The following is an 11,144-nucleotide window of genomic DNA, read 5'->3' as shown; positions in this document are numbered from 1 at the left end:
AGATCTTATTACCTCCTCTGCTGCCGATTCCAGTGATATCTCCTTTGTTCTTCGTACCTGTGTGTACCTGACATCACTTCCTGTCTTCCATAGAGACTTCCTGTCAGTATTCCATAGAGACTTCCTGTCTGGGTAGAAGTGAGATCACCGTCTTGTGGAGCTTAAAGGAACTGTAGTCCTGAGAAATATATTGAAGTGGCCTTGTGCTGTGTGTGTATGTACTGTATATCCTTATAGATGGGTCATCTCCACTCCCACCAAGGGGGATAGAAATATATTACTGCTCGGGGGAGGGGGGGAGACATTTTGGCCCCTTTGATTTTGCAGTAAAATTGATGTGAGATTTAGTCATGTAGAACATCTGTTATATGGAGCCAGCCGAGAGTAAAGGGTGGAAATGGCTCCTGATCCCCAGATTTGGGCAATTATGTCCCCAATATAAATAGAAAAAAACCTGCGCTATGTGTAACAACTCAAATACCTCCAGAAATAACTTCTACCGGACTGCTGCTGTAACAAAGGTAAGTCTTCTCTTTATCACCTAGAAGAGCATTATGTGTCACAGCGCTGTCCTATTGTGTGTGCCGCCCATCAATTATCACAAATACACTAAAATATGTGGAGACATTCATATATAAAGTGCTAGGGGCCCCAATAATATTCTCTGCAGATCTACTGCTTCCACTTTACACCTACTTCATTCATCTTATGGTGTTTATCAATAAATGAAGTAATCTGATCCATGTGCAAATTCATATACAACATAAAGAGCTTTGTACTCAGGATGATGTTCTCTGCAGATCCACTGCTTCCACTTTACACCTACTTCTTTAATCTTATTACATTGCTGCTATATTAAATAAAGTAAAAATCTGTGAAAACTCATGTAATCATACAATATTTTGTGCTCAATATCATGTTCTCTGCAAGTCCACTGCTTCCACTTTGCATCTACTTCAATTAACAAATTTTTCTAAAAACAAAAAATCCACAAATCACCACTAAGGGGCGCCCTCACCATCACGTGTGTAAGAGGAGGAAGAAGGCGTGGCTACACTACAGCTGGCACAGTTTGGAGCACGGAGCGCTCTGTGGCCTGTACTCCAACATGTCCACATGGCAGCCATTATATATCACGAAAATACTTGAATGATCATTTTGACTTCACTTGGAGGGATTCAGTCATTCCTTACCTGGGGCTGAATCTAGCCACCAGCATAGACCAACTGTATACAGCCAACCCCCCCCCCCCCCCGATATATAAGAAATCAGAAGATCTACAACAATGGGCACAGCTCCACCTGTCCTGGTGAGGTCGGGTCATTCCAATAAGATGACTTTCCTCCCCCATGTACTATACTTCTCCCGCTCTCTACCCTTCCCTATCATTAATCACCATCTACAGCATTTTCAGGACGACATTCCTGACCTCATCTGGGGTTCGGAAGGCATCGAGTGTCTAAGATGGTCTATTTCACCTTCGTGATAAAGGTGGTCTTGGTCGCCAAACCTATTATGGTTCTATCAAGCCGCTCAACTAGCCCAGATCTCAATCATATATTCCCGAGTTACTAAACCCGATTGGGTGGATATGGAATGACAGGCGGATCCCCAGGTCACTCTGGACTACCTAATGTGGTGTCCTCCTTGTCCCTCTATCTTACCTCCAACTCTCTCTCATTCAGTAACCCTATGGGGGGGACTTAGAGGTCACCCAGAGTTGGTCTCTGATAGTCACCCATTAGCCCATCTGTTTCATAACCTCCATTTCCTCCAGGGATGGACATCAAAGCTTTTACATGGTGGCTGAACAAAGGCTTGTATAGGATTGGTCACTTTCCAAGTCTTCAGATCCGATCTCTCTGAGCTTTTGTATAAGTAGACTGGATATGTCCCTGACAGAGAAGTTCAGATTTCTCCAGATCTCCCATTTTTTACACTCTTTATGGGGGACTAAACCCGAACCCCCCAGAATCACGGCCTATGAACAATGGTGTGACCAGACCATGGAGTAGAGGGGGGAATATCTGTGATCTACAAGTCACTATCCGCTGATCTCACTAAGCCCCTCTATATGGTGGAATGGGAGAGAGACCTCTCACAGGTACGGGACTTGGAGGAATGGCATGGGGTCTTCTCTCACTCCTACCAAGGATTGTTACACATTACCTTGGTGGAGACGAGTCTGAAGGTTCTGATGTGACGGTTCCTAGTTCTGTCCAAATTAGATAAACTTTACCCATCAGTACCCCCCTTTGTTCCAGAGGTTGTGAACACTCGATGTTATACACATGGGGGGATTGTCCTAAAATTAGAGGGGACGGGAATAAGATTTTTTATTGATACGTAAGATTACAGGTCTCTCTATACCCAAATCTCCCCATATTGCCCAACTCAACGTTCCAGAGGAAAGAGCGGCAGTTGGTTTTCTTCATTCTCCTCAGAAGATGAGAGGAAAGTCTCTGGTCTGGTAATAAAGGGCGGTGTACACTACTGGGGGGCAGGGCAGTCTCTGAGGAGGTTTGGAAAGCCATAAAACTGGTCAGACGTCAGTCTTCCCCCATCTGATCCTATGGTGGTCTCTCTATATCTCTCCATTGGATAGACTTTTGTTCTTACACCTGGAATGAAGGTCCTTTGATCTGAAGTCCCATGACAGTGAGTGGACTTTTAGGCTGCATTCACATCTATGCGACAGCGGCGTGCGGCGTATGCGGCGTATTTTGCCGCGAGTGTGTATCTTTTTTTTTTTTTTTCAGATTCTTCCCATTGCTGTCAATGGGCGAACGCCCAAGGGTCCGGGACTTTTTTTCAGGCGACAGGCGTTCGGCGTCTATGCGATGTGAACCATCTCCATAGACAGCAATGGGAATTCTCCCCTCTAGCGGCAGAAGCGTCCAGCGTCGGGCGTTTTGTCGCATAGATGTGAATGGAGCCTTATGGTAATAGTAGTGACATCCAAGCCATGCATAGATGGTATCGGTGGTTCCTGTAGAAATTCTTATATGGACATTTGTGTATTATTAATTACAGGCTAAATCTGCCTGGAGACCCGGGGACACTGTATACATTATACATGTAGTCTTGTGGTCCTCGTGGAAGTCCATGTGCGGACACTTCTAACTATTATTATCATTATTATTATTATACATTTACAGGATTTAAATAGTGCCAGCAGTTTGTGCAGTGCTTTACAGTCTAAAGGGAGACAGTACAGTTACAATACAAGAGGGCCTTGCTCATAAGAGCTTACACTCTAATGGGGTGGGGCAGGTGGTAGAAAAGGTTATAACTGTGGGGGATGGGCTGATGGAAGAGGTAAAAGTTGGAGGTGTGATAGTCTTCCCTGAAGAGATGAGTCTTCCTATGATAAATGACAGGCTAATCCCACCTTGAGACTTTCTCCACACCTGGGGCCAGATTCTCAAAGGACATACGATGGCGTATCTACTGATACGCCGTTGTATGTTCGAATGAGCGCCGTCGTATCTATGCGTCTGATTCTTAGAATCAGTTACGCTAGAATTCGGCCAAGATATGAGCGACGTAAGTCTCCTACACCGTCGTATCTTGGGTGCATATTTACGCTGGCCGCTAGGGGCGCTTCTGTCGATTTACGTGTCGAATATGTAAATGAGCTAGATACGCCGATTCACGAATGTACGCCTTACGTTTACGTAAGGCTTACGTCCGGCGTAAAGTTACCCCTGCTATATGAGGCGCAGGTAATGCAAAGTATGGACGTCGGAACAAGCGTATCTTTTTACGTCGTTTACGTAAGTCATACGTGAATGGGGCTGTGCGTAGGTTACGTTCACGTCACAGGCATTAAGCCGGCGTAAATTAGGGGAAAAATTTGACGTGATACTGAGCATGCGCACGCATGCGCCGTTCGTTAGGCGCGTCATTTACGTGGGGTCACGATTCATTTCCATACAACACGCCCCCTACCAGCCTACTTTGAATAAGGCGGGCTTACGCCGGCCAATTTACGCTACGCCGCCCCAACTTACGGAGCAAGTGCTTTGAGAATACAGCATTTGCCTGTCTAAGTTGCGGAGGCGTAGCGTAAATAGGATACGCTACGCCCGCACAAAGATACGCTCTTCTACGTGAATCTGGCCACAGGAGTGTTCTGAGTTCTTGGATAAAGTCTACACAGTGTTTACAGATTGGCTTTATCACCCCAACGAGCTCCAGATCATGGATGTGATCGTTATGTTTGGAGGATCTCACCAGTCAGGGACCAAACCTTCATCAGTCCATCAAATTGTCTTTCCATTCAATTGTAAAGTCCCTTCCATCTATTGTTTATCCATCCTGTACATATCTTGTTCCATCCCCCGTCTCTTGGGTCCTCCCCGCCCATTCTGTGCTTGTGTGGTTACACTTCGAGTGAGTACCCCCATTTGTGGAGAACCTCCCTCCCCTCCCCCTCCCTTCCTATTCACCCTCCTTTACTAAGATCCCTCCCTCTTCCTCCTTCTTCTGTTCCTCTCCCCTCCCCCTCCTTTCCTATTCACCCTCCTTTACTAAGATCCCTTCCTCTTCCTCCTTCTTCTGTTCCTCTCCCCTCCCCCTCCCTTCCTATTCACCCTCCTTTACTAAGATCCCTCCCTCTTCCTCCTTCTTCTGTTCCTCTCCCCTCCCCCTCCTTTACTAAGATTCCTCCCTTTTTCTCCTTCTTCTGTTCCTCTCCCCTCCCCCTCCCTTCCTATTCACCCTCCTTTACTAAGATCCCTCCCTCTTCCTCCTTCTTCTGTTCCCCTCCCCCTCCCTTCCTATTCACCCTCCTTTACTAAGATCCCTCCCTCTTCCTCCTTCTTCTGTTCCCCTCCCCCTCCCTTCCTATTCACCCTCCTTTACTAAGATCCCTCCCTCTTCCTCCTTCTTCTGTTCCTCTCCCCTCCCCCTCCTTTACTAAGATTCCTCCCTTTTTCTCCTTCTTCTGTTCCTCTCCCCTCCCTTCCTATTCACCCTCCTTTACTAAGATCCCTCCCTCTTCCTCCTTCTTCTGTTCCCCTCCCCCTCCCTTCCTATTCACCCTCCTTTACTAAGATCCCTCCCTCTTCCTCCTTCTTCTGTTCCCCTCCCCTCCCCCTCCCTTCCTATTCACCCTCCTTTACTAAGATCCCTCCCTCTTCCTCCTTCTTCTGTTCCTCTCCCCTCCCCCTCCTTTACTAAGATCCCTCCCTCTTCCTCCTTCTTCTGTTCCTCTCCCCTCCCCCTCCCTTCCTATTCACCCTCCTTTACTAAGATCCCTCCCTCTTCCTCCTTCTTCTGTTCCTCTCCCCTCCCCCTCCGTTCCTATTCACCCTCCTTTACTAAGATCCCTCCCTCTTCCTCCTTCTTCTGTTCCCCTCCCCTCCCCCTCCCTTCCTATTCACCCTCCTTTACTAAGATCCCTCCCTCTTCCTCCTTCTTCTGTTCCTCTCCCCTCCCCCTCCTTTACTAAGATCCCTCCCTCTTCCTCCTTCTTCTGTTCCTCTCCCCTCCCCCTCCCTTCCTATTCACCCTCCTTTACTAAGATCCCTCCCTCTTCCTCCTTCTTCTGTTCCCCTCCCCCTCCCTTCCTATTCACCCTCCTTTACTAAGATCCCTCCCTCTTCCTCCTTCTTCTGTTCCTCTCCCCTCCCCCTCCTTTACTAAGATTCCTCCCTTTTTCTCCTTCTTCTGTTCCTCTCCCCTCCCTTCCTATTCACCCTCCTTTACTAAGATCCCTCCCTCTTCCTCCTTCTTCTGTTCCCCTCCCCCTCCCTTCCTATTCACCCTCCTTTACTAAGATCCCTCCCTCTTCCTCCTTCTTCTGTTCCCCTCCCCTCCCCCTCCCTTCCTATTCACCCTCCTTTACTAAGATCCCTCCCTCTTCCTCCTTCTTCTGTTCCTCTCCCCTCCCCCTCCTTTACTAAGATCCCTCCCTCTTCCTCCTTCTTCTGTTCCTCTCCCCTCCCCCTCCCTTCCTATTCACCCTCCTTTACTAAGATCCCTCCCTCTTCCTCCTTCTTCTGTTCCTCTCCCCTCCCCCTCCGTTCCTATTCACCCTCCTTTACTAAGATCCCTCCCTCTTCCTCCTTCTTCTGTTCCCCTCCCCTCCCCCTCCCTTCCTATTCACCCTCCTTTACTAAGATCCCTCCCTCTTCCTCCTTCTTCTGTTCCTCTCCCCTCCCCCTCCTTTACTAAGATCCCTCCCTCTTCCTCCTTCTTCTGTTCCTCTCCCCTCCCCCTCCCTTCCTATTCACCCTCCTTTACTAAGATCCCTCCCTCTTCCTCCTTCTTCTGTTCCCCTCCCTTCCTATTCACCCTCCTTTACTAAGATCCCTCCCTCTTCCTCCTTCTTCTGTTCCTCTCCCCTCCCCCTCCTTTACTAAGATCCCTCCCTCTTCCTCCTTCTTCTGTTCCTCTCCCCTCCCCCTCCCTTCCTATTCACCCTCCTTTACTAAGATCCCTCCCTCTTCCTCCTTCTTCTGTTCCTCTCCCCTCCCCCCCCCCTCCCTTCCTATTCACCCTCCTTTACTAAGATCCCTCCCTCTTCCTCCTTCTTCTGTTCCTCTCCCCTCCCCCTCCCTTCCTATTCACCCTCCTTTACTAAGATCCCTCCCTCTTCCTCCTTCTTCTGTTCCTCTCCCCTCCCCCTCCCTTCCTATTCGCCCTCCTTTACTAAGATCCCTCCCTCTTCCTCCTTCTTCTGTTCCTCTCCCCTCCCCCTCCCTTCCTATTCACCCTCCTTTACTAAGATCCCTTCCTCTTCCCCCTTCTTCTGTTCCCCTCCCCCTCCCTTCCTATTCACCCTCCTTTACTAAGATCCCTCCCTCTTCCTCCTTCTTCTGTTCCCCTCCCCTCCCCCTCCCTTCCTATTCACCCTCCTTTACTAAGATCCCTCCCTCTTCCTCCTTCTTCTGTTCCCCTCCCCTCCCCCTCCCTTCCTATTCACCCTCCTTTACTAAGATCCCTCCCTCGTCCTCCTTCTTCTGTTCCTCTCCCCTCCCCCTCCCTTCCTATTCACCCTCCTTTACTAAGATCCCTCCCTCTTCCTCCTTCTTCTGTTCCTCTCCCCTCCCCCTCCCTTTTCTATTCACCCTCCTTTACTAAGATCCCTCCCTCTTCCTCCTTCTTCTGTTCCTCTCCCCTCCCCCTCCCTTCCTATTCACCCTCCTTTACTACGATCCCTCCCTCTTCCTCCTTCTTCTGTTCCTCTCCCCTCCCCCTCCCTTCCTATTCACCCTCCTTTACTAAGATCCCTCCCTCTTCCTCCTTCTTCTGTTCCTCTCCCCTCCCCCTCCCTTCCTATTCACCCTCCTTTACTAAGATCCCTCCCTCTTCCTCCTTCTTCTGTTCCCCTCCCCCTCCCCTCCCTTCCTATTCACCCTCCTTTACTAAGATCCCTCCCTCTTCCTCCTTCTTCTGTTCCTCTCCCCTCCCCCTCCTTTACTAAGATCCCTCCCTCTTCTTCCTTCTTCTGTTCCTCTCCCTTCCCCCTCCCTTCCTATTCACCCTCCTTTACTAAGATCCCTTCCTCTTCCTCCTTCTTCTGTTCCTCTCCCCTCCCCCTCCTTTACTAAGATCCCTCCCTCTTCCTCCTTCTTTTGTTCCTCTCCCCTCCCCCTCCCTTCCTATTCACCCTCCTTTACTAAGATCCCTCCTTCTTCCTCCTTCTTCTGTTCCTCTCCCCTCCCCCTCCCTTCCTATTCACCCTCCTTTACTAAGATCCCTCCCTCTTCCTCCTTCTTCGGTTCCTCTCCTCTCCCCCCTCCCTTCCTATTCACCCTCCTTTACTAAGATCCCTCCCTCTTCCTCCTTCTTCTGTTCCTCTCCCCTCCCCCTCCCTTCCTATTCACCCTCCTTTACTAAGATCCCTCCCTCTTCCTCCTTCTTCTGTTCCTCTCCCCTCCCCCTCCCTTCCTATTCACCCTCCTTTACTAAGATCCCTTCCTCTTCCTCCTTCTTCTGTTCCCCTCCCCTCCCCCTCCCTTCCTATTCACCCTCCTTTACTAAGATCCCTCCCTCTTCTGTTCCTCTCCCCTCCCCCTCCCTTCCTATTCACCCTCCTTTACTAAGATCCCTCCCTCTTCCTCCTTCTTCTGTTCCTCTCCCCTCCCCTCCCTTCCTATTCACCCTCCTTTACTAAGATCCCTCCCTCTTCCTCCTTCTTCTGTTCCTCTCCCCTCCCCCTCCCTTCCTATTCACCCTCCTTTACTAAGATCCCTCCCTCTTCCTCCTTCTTCTGTTCCTCTCCCCTCCCCCTCCCCCTCCCCCTCTCTTCCTATTCACCCTCCTTTACTAAGATCCCTCCCTCTTCCTCCTTCTTCTGTTCCTCTCCCCTCCCCCTCCCTTCCTATTCACCCTCCTTTACTAAGATCCCTCCCTCTTCCTCCTTCTTCTGTTCCTCTCCCCTCCCCCTCCCCCTCCCCCTCTCTTCCTATTCACCCTCCTTAACTAAGATCCCTCCTTCTTCCTCCTTCTTCTGTTCCTCTCCCCTCCCCCTCCCTTCCTATTCACCCTCCTTTACTAAGATCCCTCCCTCTTCCTCCTTCTTCGGTTCCTCTCCTCTCCCCCCTCCCTTCCTATTCACCCTCCTTTACTAAGATCCCTCCCTCTTCCTCCTTCTTCTATTCCTCTCCCCTCCCCCTCCCTTCCTATTCACCCTCCTTTACTAAGATCCCTCCCTCTTCCTCCTTCTTCTGTTCCTCTCCCCTCCCCCTCCCTTCCTATTCACCCTCCTTTACTAAGATCCCTCCCTCTTCCTCCTTCTTCTGTTCCTCTCCCCTCCCCCTCCCTTCCTATTCACCCTCCTTTACTAAGATCCCTTCCTCTTCCTCCTTCTTCTGTTCCCCTCCCCTCCCCCTCCCTTCCTATTCACCCTCCTTTACTAAGATCCCTCCCTCTTCTGTTCCTCTCCCCTCCCCCTCCCTTCCTATTCACCCTCCTTTACTAAGATCCCTCCCTCTTCCTCCTTCTTCTGTTCCTCTCCCCTCCCCCTCCCCCTCCCCCTCTCTTCCTATTCACCCTCCTTAACTAAGATCCCTCCTTCTTCCTCCTTCTTCTGTTCCTCTCCCCTCCCCCTCCCTTCCTATTCACCCTCCTTTACTAAGATCCCTCCCTCTTCCTCCTTCTTCGGTTCCTCTCCTCTCCCCCCTCCCTTCCTATTCACCCTCCTTTACTAAGATCCCTCCCTCTTCCTCCTTCTTCGGTTCCTCTCCTCTCCCCCCTCCCTTCCTATTCACCCTCCTTTACTAAGATCCCTCCCTCTTCCTCCTTCTTCTATTCCTCTCCCCTCCCCCTCCCTTCCTATTCACCCTCCTTTACTAAGATCCCTCCCTCTTCCTCCTTCTTCTATTCCTCTCCCCTCCCCCTCCCTTCCTATTCACCCTCCTTTACTAAGATCCCTCCCTCTTCCTCCTTCTTCTGTTCCTCTCCTCTCCCCCTCCCTTCCTATTCACCCTCCTTTACTAAGATCCCTCCCTCTTCCTCCTTCTTCTGTTCCTCTCCCCTCCCCCTCCCCCTCCCCCTCTCTTCCTATTCACCCTCCTTTACTAAGATCCCTCCCTCTTCCTCCTTCTTCTGTTCCCCTCCCCTCCCCCTCCCTTCCTATTCACCCTCCTTTACTAAGATCCCTTCCTCTTCCTCCTTCTTCTGTTCCTCTCCCCTCCCCCTCCCTTCCTATTCACCCTCCTTTACTAAGATCCCTCCCTCTTCCTCCTTCTTCTGTTCCTCTCCCCTCCCCCTCCCTTCCTATTCACCCTCCTTTACTAAGATCCCTTCCTCTTCCTCCTTCTTCTGTTCCTCTCCCCTCCCCCTCCCTTCCTATTCACCCTCCTTTACTAAGATCCCTCCCTCTTCCTCCTTCTTCTGTTCCTCTCCCCTCCCCCTCCCTTCCTATTCACCCTCCTTTACTAAGATCCCTTCCTCTTCCTCCTTCTTCTGTTCCCCTCCCCTCCCCCTCCCTTCCTATTCACCCTCCTTTACTAAGATCCATTCCTCTTCCTCCTTCTTCTGTTCCCCTCCCCCTCCCTTCCTATTCACCCTCCTTTACTAAGATCCCTCCCTCTTCCTCCTTCTTCTGTTCCTCTCCCCTCCCCCTCCATTCCTATTCACCCTCCTTTACTAAGATCCCTCCCTCTTCCTCCTTCTTCTGTTCCTCTCCCCTCCCCCTCCCTTCCTTTTCACCCTCCTTTACTAAGATCCCTTCCTCTTCCTCCTTCTTCTGTTCCTCTCCCCTCCCACTCCCTTCCTATTCACCCTCCTTTACTAAGATCCCTCCCTCTTCCTCCTTCTTCTGTTCCCCTCCCTCCCTTCTTATTCACCCTTCTTTACTAAGATCCCTCCCTCTTCCTCCTTCTTCTGTTCCTCTCCCCTCCCCCTCCCTTCCTATTCACCCTCCTTTACTAAGATCCCTCCCTCTTCCTCCTTCTTCTGTTCCTCTCCCCTCCCCCTCCCTTCCTATTCACCCTCCTTTACTAAGATCCCTCCCTCTTCCTCCTTCTCCTGTTCCTCTCCCCTCCCCCACGCTCCCATTTTTTCCCAGTGATCCACCAACACCAACTTGGTCCTTATGGGCAAGAAATGAATGGTGTGACTGGAATGAGGTTCCTTCAATCTGAAGTTCCATGACAGTGAGTGGACTTTTATATCTTTCTATGGTCATCTGATTTATGGTCTCCTAGTAATATGGAGACATCCAAGCCATGTATAGATGGTCTCGGTGGTCCCTGTAGAAATCCTTATATATGGACATTTGTGCATTATTAACCACCTCAGTACCCGACACTTTCTCCCCCTTCCTGCCCAGGCCAATTTTCAGATTTCAGCGCTGCCACACTTTGAATGACAATTACTCAGTCATACAACACTGCACCCAAATGACATTTTTATCATTTTTTGTGACCGTCGGCCCGGCCCAGTTGACTTTCTGCCTTGGTTTTCTTTATGGCTACTCCCTGCCTCAGTCCCGGGGGAGACCACACATGCCAGACCACCGTTCAATCCCACCCTTGGAGCTGACCTTATTCTTTGGGCTACTTTGTAAGTAGGAAAGGAATTGTCCTTTTTTTTTCATCTCTAGGATAGAATGCATAGCTAGCTACTAAATGTATCCATTATTCCATTACTTTATAGTTTAACCCATGCAGCCAACTCCTGACGAGTGG

The sequence above is a fragment of the Rana temporaria genome, assembly GCF_905171775.1.
Source record: "Rana temporaria chromosome 4 unlocalized genomic scaffold, aRanTem1.1 chr4w, whole genome shotgun sequence".
In the NCBI taxonomy this organism is placed as follows: Eukaryota; Metazoa; Chordata; class Amphibia; order Anura; family Ranidae; genus Rana; species Rana temporaria.
The sequence above is the reverse complement of the archived record's forward strand: the minus strand, read 5'-3'. Positions refer to the sequence as shown.